At 41.4% G+C, this 23447-nt stretch overlaps 1 protein-coding gene across 1 annotated transcript in view; it reads right to left on the bottom strand.

Moving 5' to 3' along the window:
• CKAP5 (cytoskeleton associated protein 5) overlaps positions 1 to 22482 on the bottom strand; it is a 144593-nt gene extending 122111 nt beyond the window's left edge. Inside the window, exon 1 of the mRNA XM_023510089.1 lies at positions 22396 to 22482. The gene's annotated coding sequence lies outside the window, so the exon portion shown is untranslated. The remainder of the gene's footprint in view (positions 1 to 22395) is intronic.
• Between the last annotated feature and the right edge of the window lie 965 nt (positions 22483 to 23447).

Raw genomic sequence — 23447 nt, forward strand, 5'->3', positions numbered from 1 at the left:
TTTCTTTTCTTAGAGTTTCATAGTTCTCTTTATAGAGATCTTTCACATCCTTTGTTAAGTATACCCCCAAATATTTCATCTTCTTTGGTACTACTTTATATGGGATAGAGTCCTTGACTGTTTTTTCAGCTTGGCTGCTGTTGGTTATATAAAGGCTACAGATTTATGAGTGTTGATTTTGTATCCTGATACGCCACTGTATTCCTTGATCACTTCTAAGAGTTTTTTAGTTGAGTCCCTGGTGTTTTCCAGATATACAATCATATCATCTGTGAAAAGTGAAAGTTTGATCTCTTCTGTTCCTATATGGATGCCCTTAATTGCCTCTTCTTCCCGAAAATCTTCATAACTCTTAAGTCAATATTACCATCATCATTTAATGAGGAAACTGAGGCACAGAGGGTAACTTGTCTAACATGATTCAACTAATTGTTGTGAAGACTAAATGAGGTTTTGCCTGTACTTGTAGACCATGGGAGGCTATTATATTAGACGCTCATCTTGGTAATGAGTATAGGTTGTGTACTATCATAGCACTGGGGCAAAACAGTATAAGAATGTGACAAGAGGCATCTAATCTTGACTAAGCGGTCAGGGAAAAGTGCCTCTGAGAAAGTGATACTCAGGCTGAGAACTAAATGAAATTAATTAACAGGGATTGGCTAGGCAAAGGCAAAATAAGTTAGGATAACACAGAATGTTTCAGGGATGTATATGGAAGTCTGAAAAAACTAGGCAAGAGTAAAAAATAGGACTATGACCTATGTGGCCAAACAAGGCTGAAAGGGAAAAGCTGATTGGAAAGAATCAGATTGAACAAACCCAATGACGTTATGCAAGTGTGTAGTACTACTAACAGATTACCCGGCAAATATCAAACATTCAGTAAACCATACCTATCATTATTGTGTTACAATTATCCCAGAGTCATTTAGAAATTTTAGACTGACTTCAGACTTAAATAAACCCATGGTTCAGTCCTCTGGTTCAAGACATATCTAAGTAGGGTTACAGCTCTTAGGAACAAGTAAGGCAAGTCCTTTCTTGTCTAAAACAAACTACTTTGGGTAGACAAGCAACCTATTCCTTTTATACTTCTGAAAGTTTTACTATTAGTTAAACAAATTATATGCCATTTATTTGGTAATACTCAAGGGGACCATCCATATATTTGGAAGAATCTCCCATATTAAACACTGCCCGAAATTAGCAGGCAGTCCTCTAAAACATAAAAACGTTTTATTTAAAGCACAGAGACTTCTGACATGTATTTGGTCTTTACTTCCAAATGAACATCTGGATTAGATTTTTTATAAAGGAACATACCACATATGTATGTAATTATAATATTGACAATATTACTAAAATCTACAAAGACTTCATGCTGTAAGTGGATGAAGACATGCAATGACACAAATAAGAACTACAAATACAAAAAAGGAAAAAATTATGACAAAACTGATTAGGGTATGAGTTGTTCTAGAAAACCAAGTTTGCCAGATATCAGAGGTCTATCCTGGATATAGCCTCTTTTATGTAACTCTTTATCAAGTAAGTCTAACTATATAAGCCTCCTAGTCTTGTTAAAGTATACTAATAATCATTTAAATTTTTCAGGATACTCCATTTGGAAAAATTAAGACAGCAATACCTGTAAAATCCACTACTACAAAGGGACTCTTTGAGGGACTCTGCACCAAAATTAACTGGCCCAAATGTGGTTTTTATGTTTTAATGCTTTATAATTGATAGCTTTCCTTTCTTAATTTTATAATGAAGTTATTAATACTTCTAGTTGTAGCAGTGCCTCTTTTCCAATTTTAGCTATTGATTTAAAGAATCAAGTTGGCTGAAATTATGCATAAAAGAATGAGTAGGATCTGTTTGAGGGAAGTGAATAAGACTTGTGATTATCTACTTAGGCTGCTAAAAAGACATTTTTGGTTTCTCCTGGTAGCTGATGAATAAGCAAGACACTACCTATGATTGAAAAAAGAAAAAAGACATCCACATTAAACAAATTTCACTTCAAGAAATAATTAAGAGCTACCTTTTCTCTCAACTTTATAGAAAGGATCTTAAAATTACTTTAACAACAAAACCCTGGGCATAGTGGCACATATCTATAGGCCTAGCTACTTGGGAGGTTGAGGCAGGAGGATTGCTGGAGCCCAAAGTTTGAGGTTGCAGTGAACTATGATGACAACCACCACACTCTAGCCCAAGCTACAGAGTGAAACCATGTCTCAAATAAATAAATAAATAAATAGGCTCAGTGCCTGTAGCTCAGTGCCTAGGGCACCGGCCACATACACCAGGGCTGGCTGAGTTTGAACCTGGCCCTGGCATGCCAAACAACAATGACAAGTACAACAACAAAAAATAGCCAGGTGTTGTGGCAGGTGCCTGTAGTCCCAGCTATGTAGGGGGCTGAGGCAAGAGAATCATTTAAGTCCAGGAGTTTGAGGTTGCTGTGAGCTGTGATGTCATGGTACTCTACCAAGAGTAGGCAAAGTAAGACTCTGTCTCAAAAAAATAATAATAAAAATAATTAATAATAACATACCTGGGTGGCACCTGTAGCTCAGTGGGTAGGGACCTAGCCACATACACCAAGGCTGGCGGGCCAGCTAAAACAATAACGACAGCTGCAACAACAACAAAAAAATAGCCAGGCATTGTGGTGGGCGGCCATAGTCCCAGCTACCTGGGAGGCCAAGGCAAGAGCATCGTTTAAGCCCAAGAATTGGAGGTTGCTTTGAGCTGTGATGCCAGAGCTACCCAGGGTGACAGCTTAAGACTGTCTCAAAACAAACAAACAAACAAACAAAAAACCCACACCTTTAAGAAATACAGTGAATGTATTAGAAAAGTAGGTTTCCTATCTCTCTCTTACTCTTTTATTTATTTATTTATTTTGAGACAGAGTCTTGCTCTGGAGCCCTGGGTAGAGTGCCATGGCATCATAGCTCACTGCAACCTCAAACTCTTAGGCTTAAGCGATCCCCTTACCTCAGCCTCCTGAGTAGCTGGGCCTACAGGCGCCTGCCCCAACACCTGACTAGTTTTTCTATTTTTAGTAGAGATAGGGTCTCTTGCTCAAGCTCGTCTCAAACTCCTGAGCTCAGGCAATCCACCCGCCTTGGCCTACAAGTGCTAGGATTATAGGCCTGACCAACTGAGTGTGGCCTCTTACCTCTTAATAAAATAACAAAAACCATATTTGAAGAGACACAAGGTCACCATGGCTTATCTGCGATTACACCTATACCAGACATATATGACCATTCCAAATGAATCAGAATAAACAAAGATCATGTGCCAGGAACAAACAACTACTGTTATCAAGTCAAAGAAAACAGGGTTTTCTGTGGCATGTAAAAGATGTTAATGGGGGGAAAATACCTCAGTAAAGATGAAATTATAAAAAGGACATTTCTTTATGAACTAAATATCTTCTGAAAAGTCTGAAACATTTGAATCACCTCATATTTACCTTAATATAAATACAGATGGAATGATAGAAACAATTACATACATGTGCATCTGTAAGGGTCAGTATACATACCTATATTATTATCTAGCTCTTTTGGTTGAGAAGGCCTAGAAACAATGACATCCCACTATCAACAAGCAGACCAAGTACCTGGATCTTGGTTTTGAAATACTAAGTTAAAAAAAAACAGAGCTCCTTGGTGAAATATCTAATTCTAGGATCGGGGCAGGGAAAATAAAAGATAAGCCTGGTATATCTTGAAGTACCAGAAAAAAGGAAATGAGAAAAAAGGAAATGGATCATAACTCAAAAGTATGAATGAATATACATAAGCAACAGACATACATGCACACAAGTCCATAGTGCATATAAGAGGTTGAATAAAGAAACAAAGGGAAGAGACAGAATTCCAACTTTTTCCTCCAGGGAATGGAACTTAATCCCTCCACCCACTTTGGGGTGGGCTAGTGATTCACTTCCAGAAGAATAAGTATAGAAAGGGAAAATAGTAACTTTAATACTCAATCATAACTAGCAAACACTATCTTAACCATATAATCAAGGTTAACATCACCAGTGATGTCATGTGGATATCACATAACCACTGATATGATATGATGGTATTCTTTCTAAGAACACATAATGTTGGCTCAGCGCCTGTAGCTCAAGTGGCTAACGCACCAGCCACAAAAACCTAAGGTGGTGGGTTTGAATCCAGCCCGGGCCCACCAAACAACAATGACGGCTGCAACCAAAAATAGCTGGGCATTGTGGTGGGCGCTTGTGGTCCCAGCTGCTTGGGAGGCTGAGACCAGGAGTTGGAGGTTGCTATGAGCTGTGATGCCATGGCACTCTACCTAGGGGGATAGCTTGAGGCTCTGTCTCAAAAAAAAAAAAAAAAAAAAAAGCTGATCCTCCATAAAAGCTGATCCCCGGCTCGGCACCTATGTCTCAAATGTCTAAGGCGCCAGCCACATACACCTGAGCTGGCGGGTTCAAATCCAGCCTGGGCCCACCAAACAACAATGATGGCTGCAACAAAAAAATAGCCAGGCGTTGTCGTGGGCACCTGTAGTCCCAGCTACTTTGGAGGCAGAGGCAGGAGTTGGAGGTTGCTATGAGCTGTGATGCCATGGCACTCTACCCAGGGGGACAGCTTGAGGCTCTGTCCCAAAAAAAAAAAAAAACACCCACATAATGTTGCCATTAGGGTCTCACAGAAAAGCGATGTTGCAGAGAATAAGCACGCTTACTGAAACTGTGTTTTAAACAAAGGTGATCATTTACTTGCTCAGGCAAAATGGCAAGCTTCTTTATTTATGGTTGGTTTACATAGCAAATTTCATACATGTGCACTATACAGCAATGACCTCATTGATCCATTTAAATATCATGTGACTACCTCGTCGTGATTAGCTCCTAGTAATCTGATAATCCACTCAACATACACCTTTTAACATAACCCTTTCAACATAACCCAATTTAACATAACTTAATGGAGAACATGTTGTCAGCCATTACTTCTTTGTTCTTATCTGATGAAGCCTGAAGCTATGGAGGAACAAGGTAGATGGAATACCTGCCATTGCTGGCCTTGCCATTCGGAGACTGTTACTTTGGATCTTTAAACAAGGCATAAAGAAACATCTTGGGCATACAGAAATTTGTGTGCAAGCCTCCGCTCCCATGTGAGCCTTAAGTCAGGAGGTTTTTGCTGGAAATTTTATAAGGAATTTTCAGGCTAGACTTCTCAAAAGCCTTTCACCAGCCCAGGTTTCATCTGTGCCATTAGATACCTGTATGCATTGGGTAAATTCCTCTTCTCTTGAGGTCCCCAAGCACATTTCCATTCCCGGACCTGTCAGCAAGCAACCTTCATTACTTATCACAGATCAGGAAAGGTTACTGATGGGTATCTGGCCAGTTTTCCAAAGGGCTTTTTTATTGGCCTTATGAAGTCAACCTTAATTCCTTAACGCAGTCTGGACATCTCTGGAAATGCTGCTATTCCAGCCAAAGACTTGGTCATATTAGGCCCGCAACTAACCCGGCCACATGGGATTCTGCCTCATTTTCTCACAAGTATGCCTGCACTAAGTCTTTTCACTGCTTTCTCTCAAACGGCTTTTTTGGCCAGAGGCATATAAGCATTTCGCCTATAACATAACCCTTAACTAAACATGAGAAAAACATCAGACAAACCAAAGGAAGGGATAATCTACAAAATAAGTGACCAGTATTCCTCAAAACCGTCAAGGTCATGAAGACCAGGAAAGACTGAGAAACTGCCAAAGACGAGAGGAGGCTAAGACAGATGACCACTTAGTACAATGTGTTACTGTAAACTGGAACCTGAAATAGACTGCAAGCATGAATAGAAAAACTGTTGACACCCAAACAAAATCTGAAATTTAAGAGTAATGTACTAACTAGGAATGGTGGCATATACCTGTAGTCCCAGGTGTTTGGAAGCCAGAGATGAGAGGATTACTTGAGCCTAGGAGTTTGAGTCTAGCCTGGGCAACACAGCAAGACCCTGTCTCTAAAAAATTTAAATAAATAAAAGTAATGCACTAATGTTGGTTTTGACAAATATGCCACATAAAATCTTAACAGGGGAAACTTGGTGAGAGGGAGTCTGGAATTCTTTGTATCATCTTTGTAAATTTTCTGTTGGAATAACCTAAAATTATTCCAGGATTAAGTTTATTTTTTAAAAGTATCCTCTTTAGAATCACTTAAGCCCAAGAGTTTGAGGTTGCTGTGGGCAGTGATGCCACAGCACTTTACCGAGAATGACATAGTTGAGACTCTGTCTCAAAAAAAAGTACCCTCTTTAAAAACTTTTTAAATGGCAGGGCACCCCTAGCTCAGTGTTTAGGGCACCAGCCACATACACTGGGGCTGGTGGGTTCAAATCCAGCCCAAGCCTAAACAAACAAACAACAACAACAAAAGTAGCCAGGCATTGTGGCGGGCACCTGTGGTCCCGGCTGCTTGGGAGGCTGAGGCAAGAGAATTGCTTAAGCTCACAAGTTTGAGGTTGCTGTGAGCTGTGATGCCCCAGCATTTTATCAAAGGTAAACAAAAATGAGACTGTATATCAAAAAAAACAAAAAACAAAAAAACCCCACCAAACTTAAAAATCCCCCTACCCTGTGTTCATTCTCTTTAAAAAGTCTTATTTTGGCCAGGCAAGGGCACCGTGGCTCACGCCTGTAATCCTTGCATTCTGGGAGGCCAGGTAGATCCAGCAGGTTTACGCTCACAAGTTCAAGACCAGCCTGAACAAAACTGAGACTCCGTCTCTACTAAAAATAGAAAACCTCCTGGCCAAACTGCAACAAAAAAATAGCTGAGCGTTGTGGCCGGTACCTGTAGTCCCAGCTACTCAGGAGGCCAAGGCAAAAGAATGGCCTAAGAGCTGGAGGTGGTTGTGAGCTGTGACGCCCCAGCTCTCAACAATGTGAGACTCTGTCTTTAAAAAAAAAAACAAACAAAATACAAAAAATTAAATAAAAATAAAAATAGAAAAACTGAGGTAAAAGGATCACTTGAGCCTAAAAATTGGAGATTGCTGTGAGCTATGACACCATAGCACTCTACATAGGGGTGACAGCTTGAGAGTCTGTCTCAAAAAAAAAAAAAAAAAGTTTTATTTCTTTTCAAAAAAGTCCTGTCATGAAAAATAAAAGTTTTAAAGGTGGGAGTACTACATATCTACTAGAATGGCTAAAATCAAAAAACCCAATAAAATTTAAGTGCTCTCAAAAATGTGGAGCAGAGCACAGTGGTGTGCACACCTGTAGTCCTAGCTTCTTTGGAGCTGAGATAGGAGGATCCCTTGAGGAGAGAAGTTTGAGGCTGCAGTGAGCTACTGATCATGCCTCTGAATAACCACTGTATTTTAGCTTAGGCAACATATTGAGATCACCATCTCCAAGAAATAAAAATAAATAAAGAAATGAAAAAGAATGTGGAGCAACAGGAACTCTCATCGTTCCTAATGTGACTACAAAATGGTACAGCCACTTTTGAAGACAGTGTGAGTTTCTCACAATATTAAATATATAGTAGTGTTACCATATGATCTAACAATCTGCTCCTAGGTATTTACCCTATTGAATTAAAAATTATATCTACACAGAAATCTGCACATGAATGTTTATAGCAGCTTTGTTTATAATCATTAAAAATAGGAATGGTGTTTTCCTTCAACAGGTGAATAAACACATGCAGTACATGGATAAAATGGAACATTATTCAGCAATAAAAAGAAATTGGTTATCAAACCACAAAAAGACATAGAAGAATCTCAAATCATATTGCAAAGCCGGTCTCAAAGGGTACATATAGTCTGATTTCAACATGACATTCTAGAAGAGGCAAAATCTTAGACATAGTAAAAAAAAATTAGCAGTTGGAGATATCATCTCATCCTAGTTAAAATGGCTTTCATCAAAAAGGCATTAAAAAATGCTGGTGAGGATGTGGAGAAAGGGAACCCTCATATACCGTTAGTTAGAATGTAAATAAGCGTAACCACTATGAAGAACAATATTGTGGTTCCTCAAAAAATAAAAATAGGGGGCCAGGCATAGTGGCTCAAGCCTATAATCCTAGCTCTCTGGGATGTCGAGGTGGGTGGATAGCTTAAGCTCATGGGTTTAAGACCACCCTGAGCAAAAAGCGAGACTTCCATCTCTACTAAAAACAGAAAAACTGGGCGGTACCTATAGCTCAGTGGGTCAGGCACCAGCCCCATATACCCAGGGTGGTGGGTTTGAACCTGGCCCTGGCCAACTAAAACAGCAATGAGAATTACAACAGACGGGCATCGTGGCAGGTACCTATGGTCCCAGCTACTTGGGAGGCTAAGGCAAGAGAATCGCTTAAGCCCAAGAGTTGGAGGTTACTATGAGCTGTGACACCACAGCACTCTACTCTGTCTCAAAAAAATAAAAATAAAATTAAACAAAGGGTGGCACCTGTGGCTCAGTGAGTAGGGCACTGGCCCCATCCATATACGGAAGGTGGCAGGTTCAAACCCTACCCAGCCAAATAAATAAATAAAAATAGAAAAACTGAGGCAAGATGATTGCTTGAGCCCAAAAGTTGGAGGTTGCTGTTAGCTATGATGCCACAGCACTCTACCCAGGGTGACAGCTTGAGACTCTGTATAAATAAATAAATAAATAAATCTACCATATCATCCTCTAATCCCACTGCTGGGTATATATCCAAAGAAGGAGAATTCAGTCTGTTGAAAGACATCTGCGCTCCCATGTTTATTCACAATACCCAAGGCATGGAATCAACCTAAGTGTCCATCAAAGGATTAATAAAGAAATTGTGGGCTCGGCACCTGTGGCTCAAGCGGCTAAGGCGCCAGCCACATACACCTAAGGTGGCGCGTTCGAATCCCCAGCCCGGCCCGCCAAACAACAATGATGGCTTGCAACCAAAAAATGGCTGGGTGTTGTGGCGGGTGCCTGTAGTCCCAGCTACTTGGGAGGCTGAGGCAGGAGACTCGCTTGAGCCCAGGAGTTGGAGGTTGCTGTGAGTGTAATGCCATGGCACTCTACCTAGGGGGATAGCTTGAGGCTCCGTCTCAAAAAAAAAAAAAAAAAAAAAGAAATTGTGGTATATAGACAGAATATTAGTTATGAAAATGAATGAAATCCTACTATTTGCAACAATAAGGATGGAATTGGAGAACATTATGTTAAGTGCAATAAGCCAAGCACAGAAAGAAAAGTCTCACATGTGGAAGCTATATATTAAACATGATGAATGACAGGTACCAGAGGCTGGGAAGAGTAAACAGGGTATGGGAGTATAAAGTGGCGATGGGAGCAAAAATATAGTTAGACAGGCCAGGTGCGGTGGCTCACACCTATAATCCTAGCACTTGGGAGGCCAAGGTGGGTGGATTGCAGAGCTCACGGGTTCAAGACCAACCTGAGCCAGAGCGAGACTTTGTCTTGAAATATAGCCAGGTGTTGTGGCGGGTCCCTGTAGTGCCAGGTACTTGGGAGGCTGAGGCAAGAGAATCGCCTGAGCCCAAGAGTTTGAGGTTGCCTGTGAGCTATGACACTACAGCACTCTGAGGGCAAAAAAGTAAGACTATGTCTCCAAAAAAAAATGTATATATATATAGATAGATAGAATATGTGACAGCAAAACAAACAAAAAAAAAACACTAATTAACAATAAATCAGAGTACATGAGGGCTGTCTGCAAAGTATCCAGCCATATAATATGAAAAACAAAGACACATGGCTGCATATTTTTCAGACAGCCCTCACACTTTAAAATAACTAAATGATAAATGCCTGAGGTGATGGATATGCCTCAATTACCATGATTTGATTAATTCACTTTGCCTGAATGAAAACATTACATATACACTATAAAGATATATAACTATTACATATGCATAATAATTAAAAATAAAAAAATAAAAAAAATATTCAGTATAGAAAGTACATAGTGGCTCATGCCTGTAAACCTAGCACTTTGGGAGGCTGAGGCAGGTGGACTGCTTGATTTCAGGAGTTGGAGATCAGCCTCAGGAAGAGTGAGACCCCCATCTCTCACATACACACACAAAAAGAAAAACTAGCCAGGCAAGAGAACTGCTTGAGCTCAAGAGTTGGAGGTTGCTATGAGCTATGACGCTACGGCATTCTACCAGTGTGACAGAGTGAGACTCTGTCACAAATAAAAAAATTAAATTAAAGCGCAAATTCCCAGGCTAGGCACAGTGGCTCCCGCCTATAATCCTAGCACTCTAAGAAGCCAAGGTGGGTGGAATGCAGGAGCTCAGGAGTTCCAGACCAGCCTCAGCAAGATGAGACCCCATCTCTACTTAAAAATAGAAAAACTGAGGCAAGAGGATCACTTGAGCCTTAGGAGTTTGAGGTTGCTGTGAGCTGTGATACCATTGTACTCTACAGAGGGCTGCAAAGAAATAAAGAAAAAAGCAAATTCTTTATTTAAAAAAATTCTGTGGCTCGGCGCCTGTGGTTCAAGTGGCAAAGGCGCCAGCCATGTACACCCAAGGAGGCGGGTTGGAATCCAGCCCAGGCCCACCAAACAACAATGATGGTTGCAACCAAAAAAATATAGCCGGGCATTGTAGTGGGTGCCTGTGGTCCCAGCTACTTGGGAGGCTGAGGGCAGGACACTTGTTTGAGCCCAGAAGTTGGAGGTGGCTGTGAGCTGTGATGCTACAGCGCACTATCCGGGGGGACAGCTTGAGGCTCCTGTCTCAAAATAAATAAATAAATAAATAAATAAATAAATAAATAAATTCTGTGGCTGTCAGAGGGTAGGTGGGGCACAAATAGGTGAAATATATTGGAATTTTAGGGCAGTGAAACTATTCTCTATGATAACATAATGGTGGATAATGACATCACACACCTGCCAGCACTCACAGACCTTTCCAACATAAAGACTGAACTTTAAGGCCAGACACGTGGCTCACTGGCTAGGTGCTGTAATCCTAGCACTCTGGGAGGCCTAGGCAGGTGGATTGACTGAGCTTATAGGTTTGAGACCACCCTGAGCAAGAGCAAGACCATGTCTCTAAAAATAGCCAGGCATTGTGGCGGCTGTCTCTAGTCCCAGCAACTTGGGAGGTTGAGGCAAGAAAATCGCTTGAGCCCAAGAGTTTGAGGTTGCTGTGAACTATAACACCATGGCACTCTACCAAAGGTGACAAAGTGAGACACTGTCTCAAAAAAAAAAAAAGACTGAACTTTAATGTATGCAAATTTTTACTTTCATAGTTTTTATTTATTGTACAGTAAATCTTACAGCTAGATTTAATCTTATCTATCTATCTAGTTTTTTTATTGTTTGGGATTTATTGAGGGTACAAAGAATTAGGTTACACTGATTGTATTTGTTAGGTAAAGTCCCTCTTATAATTGTGTCCCACCCCTAAGAATTGTGCCATACATGGCAACATCCATCTCCCTCTCTCCTCCCCTTTCCCTGCTCCCTCATTCTCTCCCCCCACCTTGTATTAGATCATCTATTGCCTTCATATTAGAATTGAGTACAATGGATTTTAACTTCTCCATTCTTGTGATGCTTTACTAAGAAGAATGCGTTCCAACTCAATCCAGGTTAATACAGAAGATGTAAAGTCTCCATCTTTTTCTCTTTTTTTGGCTGGGGCTGGGTTTGAACCTGTCACCTCCGGCATATGGGGCCAGTGTCCTACTCCTTTGAGCCACAGGTGCCACCCAAGTCTCCATCCTTTATAATAGCTGAAAAGTGTTCCATGGTATACATATACCACAGCTTGTTAATCCAATTCTGGGTTGGTGGGCTTTTAGGTTGTTTCCACAAATTGGTGATTGTAAATTGAGCTACGATAAACAGTCTAGTGCAAATGTCCTTATGATAAAATGATTTTTTTCTTCTGAGTGGATGCCTAGTAATGGGATCGCAGGATCAAATGGGAGCTCTAATTTGAGTTGAGGATTCTCCATACTTCCTTCCAAAAAGGTTGTATTAGTTTGCAGCCCCACCAGCGGTGTAAAAGTGCTTCTTTCCACATCCACACCAATATCCACAGCTTTGAGACTTTGTAATTTGGGCCATTCTCACTGAGGTTAGGTGATAATCTCAAGGTGGTTCTGATTTGTATTTCTCTGATGATTAGGGATGATGAGCATTCTTTCATAAGTGTTAACCATTCATCTGTCTTCTTTAGAGAAGGTTCTATCCATGTCTGTTGCCTAGTAATACACAGGATTGTTAGCTCTTTTTTTGTTGATTGAGTTCCCTATAGATCCTAGTTATCAAGCTTTTTGTCCAATTCATAATATGCAAATATCTTTTCCCACTCTGAGGGTTGTCTATTTGCTTTGGTTGTTGTTTCCTTAGCTGTACAGAAGCTTTTCAGTTTAATTAAGTCCCATTTATTTATTTTTGTTATTGTTGCAAATGTAACAGCAGTCTTCTTCATAAAAATCTTTCCTCAGGCCAATATCTTCAAGTGTTTTCCCCATACTTTCTTCGAGGAGTTTTTATTGTTTCATGCCTTAGATTTAAATCTTTTATCCATCTTGAATTAATTTTTGTAAGTGGTGAGAGGTGCAGGTCCAGTTTCAGTCTTTTACATGTGGTTATCCAGTTCTGCCAGCACCATTTATGAATAGGGATTCTTTCCCCCAGTGTTCTTGTCTGGTTTATCAAAGATCAGTGGCTGTAAGATGTTAGTTTCATCTCATGGTTTTCTTTTTCTTTTTCTTTTTTTTTTTTTTTTTGAGACAGAGTCTCACTATATCACCCTCAGTAGAGTGCCATGGCGTCACAGCTCACAGCAACCTCAAACTCTTGGGTTTAAGTAATTCTCTTGCCTCAGCCTCCCAAATAGCTGGGACTACAGGTGCCTGACACAATGCCTGGCTCTTTTTTTGGTTGTAGTTTCATTGTTTGGCAGGCCCCCACTGGGTTCGAACAGCTCTGGTATAGGTTGCAGTGCTCTAGCCTCTGAGCTACAGGTGCCAAGCCATCTCATGGTTTTCTATTCGGTTCCAAATGTCTATGTCTCTATTTTTGCACCATTACCATGCTGTTTTGATCATTATGGCTTTGTAGTATAGCCTAAAGTCTGGTAGGGTGATGGCCCCAGCTTTGTTCCTATTACTAAGAATTGCCTTGGCTATACAGTGTTTTTTCTGGTTCCACACAAAATGAAGAATTATTTTTTCTAAATCTTGAAAGTATACTGACGGTATTTAAATGAGATTGTAATGAATCTGTAGATTGCTTTGGGAAGTACAGACATTTTAACAATGTTGATTCTTCCCAGCCATGAGCATGATGTGGTCTTCCATTTGTTAATATCTTCTGCTATTTCTTTTCTTAGGATTTCATAATTTTCTTTGCGGAGGTCCTTCACCTCTTTTGTTAGGTAGATTACTAGGTATTTCATTTGTTTTTGAACTAGTATGAAGGGAACTGTGTCCCTGATTAGCTTTTCAACTTGGCTGTTATTGACATATATAAAGGATACTAATTTGTAGACAATGATTTTATATCCTGAGACATTACTGCATTTTTTGATCACTTCCAGGAGTCTTGTGGTTGAATCTTTGGGGCTTTCTAAGTATAAGATTATATCATAAGCAAAGAGCAAGAGTTTGACCTCCTCTTCCCTCATTTGGACGCTCTTTATTTCCCTCTCTTGCCTGATTATATTGGCTAGAACTTCCAGCACTATGTTGAATAGTATTGGCAATAGAGGACAACCTTGTCTGGTTCCAATTCTAAGTGGAAAAGTTTTCAGTTTTACTCCATTCAGTATAGTATTAGCTGTGGGTTTGTTATAGATAACACGCAAATTTTTAAAGAGTCATTTAGGAGGTTGGAAGGATCCCACAAAAGAATGAAGACTATGACCAGAGAATCTAACTGTAATACATATGTATCAGATAACCTCACCAAAAAGGGTACAGGTACTAACCTAAGTAGCTTAGGAAATGACAGGAGTCTAAGTCAAAAGCCAATAGGAACCACATAAAAGTATACTATCAATACTATACTATACTCTAGTTGACAAAGTTCTTCCCCACAGAGTATGGGTTAACAATTCTAATATTGTTGTCCATTTATACTGGAAGTAAACAATTAAATAAATGGATAAGCAAGGGGAGGAGGCCAAAATGAGCCATGTGGTAATGAATCAGAGTTGGAATTATTAGTAAGAACTCAGGTTTAACTTAACGTAGACACAGATAACTATTGAAATATTTACAGATAAGCCTATATATGTGTAAATGGGGTTAGGACACATACATACATATAGATAAAAATACACATATATTTCTTTGTTCCATCAGCTTAAAAGGCCCCAAAGAAACAATTCCCCAGTAGCAATAAGAACACTTAGTACCCAGGTCTTGTTTTTGATACCACTCTGCAATGATAGAGCCAGGGCTCCTAGGAGAAATGGCAGAGTCTAGCACTGGTACATAAAATATACAAGATGAATCTAAAGCATCTTATACTGTCAGAAGGTAGGCAGCATTAAAAAATTAAATTAAAAAATTAAAAATTAAAAATAGACAGATGTGGTGCGGCACCTGTGGCTCAAAAGAGTAGGGCACCAGCCCCATATGCCAGAGGTGACGGGTTCAAACCCAGTCTCGGCCAAAAACTACAAAAAAAAATAAAATAAATAAAGAGACGTGGGCATGTTAAAGGGGAATAAAAGCCAACTAAAAGAGCTCTAAATGGACTAAGCTGGAATAATTTGAGCAACAAAATTTAGCAGTATAGGGCTTGGCGCCCATAGCTCAGTGGTTAGGGCACCAGCCACATACACTGAGGCTGGTGGGTTTGAACCTGGCCTGGGCCTGCCAAACAACAGTGACAAATGCAACAAAAAAATAGAGGGGTGTTGTGGTGGGCAACTGTAGTCCCAGCTACTTGGGAGACAGAGGCAAGGAAATCACTTAAGCCCAAGCGTTGGAAGGTGCTGTGAGCTGTGACACCACAGTACACTACCAAGGGCGATATAGTGAGACTCTGTCTCAAAATAAATAAATAGAAATGCAACCTAAAGTATAAAAATATCCTTGAGTCCATACTAATATAAATACTTGAACTAGTAAATGTGGAAAGAGCTTTACACTTGAGAAATCTTACAAACGCTACCTCAGCCATGAAATCAAGGTCAATATTAACAGTCATAAATCATATTAACAGTATGTAACCTTGATATGATATAACAAAAGTGGCATTTTACCTGTGATCTTCCTGCCAAAAGCCCATACTCCAGTCTAATCATAAGAAAAACATTAAATTCCAACAGAAGGCCATCCTATGTTTGACCAATACCTCTCAAAACTTCTATAAGTTAAAAAAAATTTTTTTAATTAAAAGAAAAAGGGAGAGGGGAAACAGATCTACCTTCCCACCCAATTGAAACGAACAAATCTATAATTTTTCTGGTTTTCTTAGGTGAGTACTCTCCAAACTAGTCTGTTAAGATACTGCTCACACCCAAAGTGTAAGAAATACAGCTAACTAGTTAGTTACATTCTATCTTTATCACTTTATCACATAGAGAAGACTTTACCAGTTTTGAATTTCTTTTTTTTCTTTTTGAGACAGTCTCACTCTGTCGCCCTCCGTAGTGTACCTTGGCATGACAGTTCACAACAACCTCATACTCTTGGACTCAAGTGATTCTCTTGCCTCAGCCTCCCAAGTAGCTGGGACTATAGGTACCCGTGACAATGTCTGGCTATTTTTAGAGACCGGGTCTCTCTTGTTCAGACTGGTCTCAAACTCGTGAGCCCAGGCAATCCACCCATCTCAGCCTCCCAGAATGCTAAGATTATAGGCATGAGCCACCACACCCGGCCTCAACAAATATTTTTCTGACCGCCTACTTTGTTCCAGGCATTGTCTGAGGTACCGAGGGTAACCTCACAAATTAAACAAGGCCAGTGAGGTGGCTCACACACGTAATCCTACCACTCTGGGAGGCTCAGCTTAGCTGGGTGAATTGCTTGAGCTCAGGAGTTGAAAACCAGCCTGCACACGAGCACGACCTGGTCTCCCTAAAAACTAGCTGGGTGTAGTGGCACATACCTGTATTCTCAGCCTCTCAGGAGGCTGAGGCAAGAGGATTGCTCAAGCTGAAGAGTTTGAGGTTGCTATGAGCTATGATTCCATCATACTCCACAGAAGATGACAGAGTGAGACTATCTCAAAAAAACAAAACAAAACAACCCCCCACAAAAAACCTATGTTCTGCTTTCATTTGTTATGAGGAAATCAAACAATATACAAGCAAACAATAAACAATTTATCACATAACAATAAACGCTATAAAGTAAATAAAGGATAATGAGGTAAAAGTGACCCAAAAAAGGGTTACTCTAATTGAGAGTTCAGAAAAATGCCTCTTTAAGGCAAGGATATTTAAGTTGAGACCTGGGTAGAGCCTGTAATACAGGCTTGAGGTAGAGGAGATTGGGATGTAAAGTTCTGAGCAAGAATAGTAAAGGCAAAGGCCATAAAGAATAAGCTTAATGTGTCGGAGATGTGTCAAGTAGGCAGCAGGGTAACTGCCCTAATAGGAAGGAGCTAAGTAACATGTTCTGAACTCCAGAGGCAAAAATACCAGAATCACTTAAAAACCTTAAACCTCCCCAATGCTGACCAAAGAAGCCATCAATAATAATTAGATTAAAAACTCAATTTTTATGCTCCCCTTTGCCCCCCACCCCCCTTCATAGTTGTCCATCTCCTTTTTTTTTTTCTTTTTTCTTATAGTTGTCCATCTCCTATATGGTAACATACATGTAGTTTGAACTGCCCCATCTTCCTTCTAAAAACTATCATGGCTATCATTCACATTTCATCTTATCTATAGTAGAAGTTATTTTTTTAAGAGGAGGGGTAAATTATACCCAGAAAGTTCTCCTGAATTTCTTCTTAACGGATCCCATTATTTCACATAATACAACCATAGCTTAAGAGCAAAGGCCCTGGAGACAGACTAACTTGGGTTCAAATTTAGGTTCGATCACTAAATTCTATAATTTTGAGCAAGTTGCATAAGAATCAGCTTCTTCACTGGTAAAACATTATGATGATTAAGAAAGAAAAAATGTGGCACCCAGTAAGCATTCAATACCTATTAGCTAGTGCTAGTAAAAGTATTTGAGCATTTGTTTTGTGGAAGGACCAAAGCTGAGCCAGAGGGATTATAGAAACTACAATTTGCTACAGTAAATTGTTTGAGAGATAAAACTGCCAAATTCCCTTAGGTCAGGGTTTTTGTCTTTTTCTGGTTCACCAGTGTATTCCCTGAATCTAGAACAATGTTTAACACACATTAGGCACCAATCTCAATATTTGTTGAATGAATGAATGGGACCCCATTAAAGGAGGATAAGAGAGCTTGGCTCCACTCCAATAAACAGTTTTCATTCCTCATCAAGATTTTTAACACTATCCCAAGGCACTGTGAAAGACTTTTATTATCTCACCTTATGTATCTCTTCATCTGTATCCTTTGCAATAGCTTTTATTATAAACTGATTAATTTGTTTCCCTGAGTTCATGAATGGCTCTGGCCAAGTAATTGAATACAAGGTAGGGGTCATGGGAACTCCCATTCATAGCCAGTTTGTCAGAAGCACAGAAAAAGAACTTGGGGATGGGTGGCACCTGTGGCTCAGTGAGGAGGACACTGGACCCATATACCAAAGGTGGTGGGTTCAAACCCGGCCCTGGCCAAACTGCAACAACAACAACAAAAAAAAATAGTTGGGCATTGTGGCGGGTGCCTGTAGTCCTAGCTATTTGGGAGGCTGAGGCAAGAGAATCACCTAAACCCAGGAGCTGGAGGTTGCTGTGAGCTGTGACACCATGGCACTCTACTGAGGGCAATAAAGTGAGACTCTGTCTCCAAAAAAAAAAAAAAAATCAACCTGGGACTTTTGACTGGCATCTGAAGTGGGGCAGTCTCCTGGGACTAAGCCCTCTCTTGTGGGATCTGACAATACTTCCAGGGACAGTATGTCAGAACTGAATTAGAGGAGAGTCAGCTAGTGGCCCCTGCTGAAGGACTATTTGTTTGGTGGGGGAGAGGGGTAACCCCACTGAATATTTTGTGTTGTAAGAGTGTAAAATAAGTTTGTAATTACTGTATTTCCAGAATTAGTATCTGCTCACAGAAACATGTGTTTGGGAAGAAAAAGGATAAAAGGGTGATGAAGAACCTTTGATTCCTGGGTGGCCATGTGGTCCTGTGTTATAGAGCTGCTGCTATGCTATACTCAGCTACTAAAAGTAAAAGTTATCACTGGAATTTAGAGATAATCCAACTTCTGGGAAGTTGATTTACTGTGTGCATAAGGAAATGCAAGCTAGTAAGAAAGAAGTGAAACATGGGCGGTGCCTGGGGCTCAGTGGGTAGAGCACTGACCCCATATACCAAGGGTAGTGGGTTCAAATCTGGCCCTGGCCAAACTGCAACAACAATAACAAAAAAATAGCCAGATGTTCTGGTGGGTGCCAGTAGGCCCAGCTACTTGGGAAGCTGAGGCAAGAGAATCGCCTAAGCCCAGGAGTTGGAGGTTGCTGTGAGTTGTGATGCCACAGTACTCTACCAAGGGCGATAAAATGAGACTGTCTCTTTAGAAAAGAAAAGAAAAGGAAAAAAATGAAACAGTCAGTCCTTTGGCTGTTATCTGTAATAGCTCAAATAAAATTAAAAGAGAATGCTGGGTTGGATTTTGAGGCTAAACCAAGCTCAGATTTCAGCCTCAAAACTATTCCCCACGCTTGGTGCCCATAGCTCACTGGTTGAGGCCCTGGCCACATACACCGTGGTTAGTGGGTTCAAATCTGGCTTGAGCCTGCTAAACAATGATGACAACTGCAACTAAAAAACAGCCAGGCGTTGTGGTGGGCGCCTATAGTCCCAGCTACTCTGGAGGCTGAGGCAAGAGAATCGCTTACACCCAAGAGTCTGAGGTTGCTGTGAACTGTGATGGCACTGCACTCTACCAAGGGTAACATAGTGAGACTCTTTCTCAAAAAAAAAGGAGCTATTCCCCAATGGAAAAATTATACAAGGACAAAAAAAAGTAACTCTAAGACCTCTCAGGTAGTCCAGTGGCAAGAAGAAAAAAATGAAGAAACTATTAAAACCAGGGAATATGATGTGAAGGAACTGTTTCACATTGTAGGCTGGTATCATCAGCTTCCCGAGGGGGACTAGCTGACTCCACCTATAAATGTCAAGTGCCAACACCCAAATGAAGCAACTGATATACTTCTCATGCAAGCCAGGTAGGACTGGCTTTATGGTAATTGAGATATTCACTCACTGAATATGTCTATTACCCACATCATGGTAATTGCTGTGGATAAGGATGACCCCTTAATGTGGATACCCCAAATAACCTTACTGTGATGTCACAGCACTCTACCCAAGGAGACAGCTTGAGACTCTGTTTCAAAAAAAAGAAAAGAAAGAAAAAAAGAGAAAAGAAAAAGGTGAAGATTGACAAATAAGCAAAGGTTTCTAGGCAATATTCCCTGCTGGGGATCCAAAGCCTATAAACGAAAGAGGGTAAAAAGGTTAGGTAGTAAAGAGAAATTCCTGGGACTACTTGATATAGGAGCCTCAAACAAAAAGGTACCAAGATCCATTGGTGAAGCCCTTAAGAGGTCTATAATTAAGATTGAGGTTTGGCGCCTGTGGCTCAAGTGGCTAAGGCACCAGCCACATACACCTAAGGTGGCAGGTTCAAATCCAGCCGGGGCCTGCCAAACAACAATGATGGCTGCAACCAAAAAATAGCCAGGCGTTGTGGCGGGCGCCTGTGGTCTCAGCTACTTGGGAGGCAGAGGCAGGAGACTCGCTTGAGCCCAGGAGTTGGAGGTTGCTGTGAGCTATGATGCCACAGCACTCTACCCAGGGGAATAGCTTGAGGCTGTCTCAAAAAAAAAAAAAAGAAGTTGTGTCTCCTTTACCTAAGTGTTTTATGGTAATAGCTGAGGAACACTTCCCCTACCTAATATCTTAAAACAAAAAACTATTGATAAAGTCCTAATGGAGGATACAGTTACAAAAATTGAAAGTCAATGGAATTAAGTTTATAGGAGAGGTGATATATTAGAATATGCTTAATGGAAAGGCATAACAGCTCCATACTCCTTCTCTCATACATTGCCTTATGCATCTCTTCATGTGTAGCCTTTGTAATAATAATAAACTGGTAAAAGAAAAACAAAACTGCTACTAAAATTGGATTGTCAGTTTTAGAGGACTCTGTGATGCAATTACCACACACCACTGTTCGTAATTCAGAGTTGATGATCAAAACCAAGCAGTACACTGAACCCCATAAATGCATCAAGGTACAGTTATGATTTAATAAAAAAATAATAAAAACCTTTATAGAGAATAAGAAACAAGGCATGCTGTTATAGAATACCTTTGTTTACCACTGCCTTATTGCACAGCCCTTAAAAATTTGTTCTAGGGCAGCGCCTGTGGCTCAAAGGAGTAGGGCACCGGCCCCATATGCCAGAGGTCGTGGGTTCAAACCCAGCCCTGACCAAAAACTGCAAAAAAAAATTTTTGTTCTAATAAATTTACCAACTAGATTTAATATATCCTAGCAAAATAAGTTGATTTTGCCTTTATCTATATCATTAAAAAAATTTTTTTTTTGAGACAAGAGTTTCACTTTGTCATCCTTAGCAGAGTGCAGGGAGGTTGCTCACAGCAACCCCAAACTCTTGGGCTCAAGAGATTCTCTTGTCTCAGCCTCCAGGGTAGTTGTGACTACAGGCGCCCCACAATGCCCAGCTGTTTCTAGAGAAGAGGTCTCTAACCTGTGAGCTCAGGCAATCTACCCGCTTTGGCCTTCCAGAGTGCTAGGATTACAGGCGTGAGCCAAGGCACCCGGCCCTATATAATTAAATCTTATAAAAACGTTACAGTCTAAGTAGTAGTAGAAATCTTTTACAACTTCTTAAAAGAGGGCTGGGTGCAGTCACTCACGCCTGTAATCCTAGCACTCTGGGAGGCTGAGGCAGGTGGACTGCCTAAACTCACAGGTTCAAGACCAGCCTGAGAAGAGCAAGACCTTGCCTCTAAAAAATAGCCGGGCGTTGTGGCAGGCGCCTGTAGTGCCAGCTAGTTGGGAGTCTGAGGCAAGAGGATCACAGGAGTCCACAAAAGAGAAAAAGAGAAAAAAGTCTCAAAAAAAAAAAAAGTTTCAAAAGATTGTTAGCTTAATTTATTAGCTCTTTAGGTCAAAGAAGGACTTTTCAGGGTGATGAAAATGGAGAAAGGAGGAGCTCACCTTTATAAAAATGAGTTTTCAATTACTATAATTATGCATAATATAAGACGGACAGCATTTCTGGGCCAAGATTTTAATGCTTTGGTCTCATGAGCATTAAATTAGAGCCATGTGTAAATTTGGGGCAAGTTCTGCAAAAACCATTCCACCTTCTACTGATGTTGAATGAAAAACTCATTGTTAAGATTCACCAACATGAATATACTTTCTAACACACAGCCATTCTAGCAATATCACTTTCATCATTTTCTATCCAAGAAACAAAACGGAATGCTTTTAAATCCCGCCTGACAATTACCACGATTGCAAGTAGCTATCTTAGCGAGCTGACGAGAACTAAAAAGTAAAAATCTAGTTCACTGAGCCCCGCCTTCAAGCAGCAAGGCCTGCTTAACCGATGCTACTGGCTATTGTATTGGTCCCCCAAACCTTCAGAGCTGGAAAAACACTTGAACTCTATTGACACCCTTAGACAGAGAGAGAGAGAAAGCCAGGCGGTAGGGCGGAGTAGTGAATGACCGAATTATTAAAATCGCAGCAAGCAGGAAGGGACACAGGTGTGCGGGCAGGCCCCGATACCGCTGTCCCAGTCACGTTCGGAGGAGACAAGGAAGGCCCTTCACAACCAGCACAGCTCTTACTTATTCATTCATTTGACAATTACACGAGGGCCACTGAAGCAGAGCCGGCTCTCGCGGTCCCCGCCCAGCACCCGGAACACCTCAGCCACCAGGCGCGGCCCTGCACCGCCTGCGTCCCCCATACACTGCCACTCCAGCCCCGCTGCCGCGTTCTGCTCATCCGGAGCCCACCTCCAGCCCCGCCGCACACGAGCGCCCACGCCCCCCGCCCCGTCCGCCGCAGGTCCACCGGCCTCCGCCCCGCTTCGCCGCCTCAGACCTGCCGGGTTCGTAGGGCAAGGAAGGCGCGCGTCCGGAGGCTCCCCCCTCCCCCCTGGGGTTAAGGGAAACTGCGCGCGCGACACCCGGACCCGAGGGCCTTGCGTGTGGGTCAGGCCCACCGACCACTCACCTCCGCCGGGTGAGAACCGAAGGGCCTTCTCTAAGCCGTTTGAAACCGCTTGGGCCGCCGCACACCCCGCAGTGTCCTCTTTTTTTACTGGTCCTCGACGAACCGCCCATCAGCCTTTCATTGGTCCATTTGAAAAGACTGTGGGCACGCGCCGCCCGCAGTCTTAAAGGGGCCGCGCGCATCCCCGTTTCTGTGGGGACCCCGCCTGCTCAGGTAGAGAGCAGGTCGCTGGAGGGAAAGATGCTGACAACCGGAGAAAGAAGGGCTAAAGATGCTTGTAGAGCTGTGCATTCCTAGCCATCGGCCTATTTGCTTTGTTTGAGATGTGGTCAATACCTGACAATGTTTTTGAGTCCTTTAGTTCACCGATTATTGATTATGAAGCTAAGTGCTGTGAAGGAAACCAGAGGCAGCTGGGATGTAGTAGAAGGAACAATGAATGAAGCCGGACGCTGGATTGTATTCTTGGACCTGCTCTGAGTAAATCACTTTTCCCTGTGAGTAAAATATTTTGGGGTTTAATTTTCCCATTTGTAAAATGGGATAACGATGTTTCTCTAACCAACTTAATGTGAGGAATTAATATAACTAATTGGGTGTCTGGGAAAGACCCTTATGAACTGTAACGCGTTCAGTAAATGCTTAATACTCCTTTGATAAAAGTGAAAGGTTTGGGCGGCACCTGTGGCTCAGTGAGTGGGGAGCCGGCCCCATATGTCAACGGTGGCTGGTTGGAACCCGGCCCCAGCCAAACTGCAAACAAACAAACAAAATAGCCGGGCTTTGTGGCGGGCGCCTGTAGTCCCAGCTACTCAGGAGGCTGAGGCAACAAAATCGCCTAAGCCCAGTAGTTGGAGGTTGCTGTGTGAAAAGTTTGATTAATATGATCTCCAGAATTCTTGATTAGCTCTTACATTCAATATTTCTATGAATAAAATCAGGTCCTTCCAAGGAATTTGTACTCTACAGTGGTCACGGGAATAAAACATGGACCAGACATTAAAAACCAAAGCAGTGGCTCGGCGCCTATGGCTCAAGCGGCTAAGGCGCCA

The sequence above is a fragment of the Otolemur garnettii genome, unplaced genomic scaffold (assembly GCF_000181295.1).
Source record: "Otolemur garnettii isolate 467f Iridium unplaced genomic scaffold, OtoGar3 scaffold00001, whole genome shotgun sequence".
In the NCBI taxonomy this organism is placed as follows: domain Eukaryota; kingdom Metazoa; phylum Chordata; class Mammalia; order Primates; family Galagidae; genus Otolemur; species Otolemur garnettii.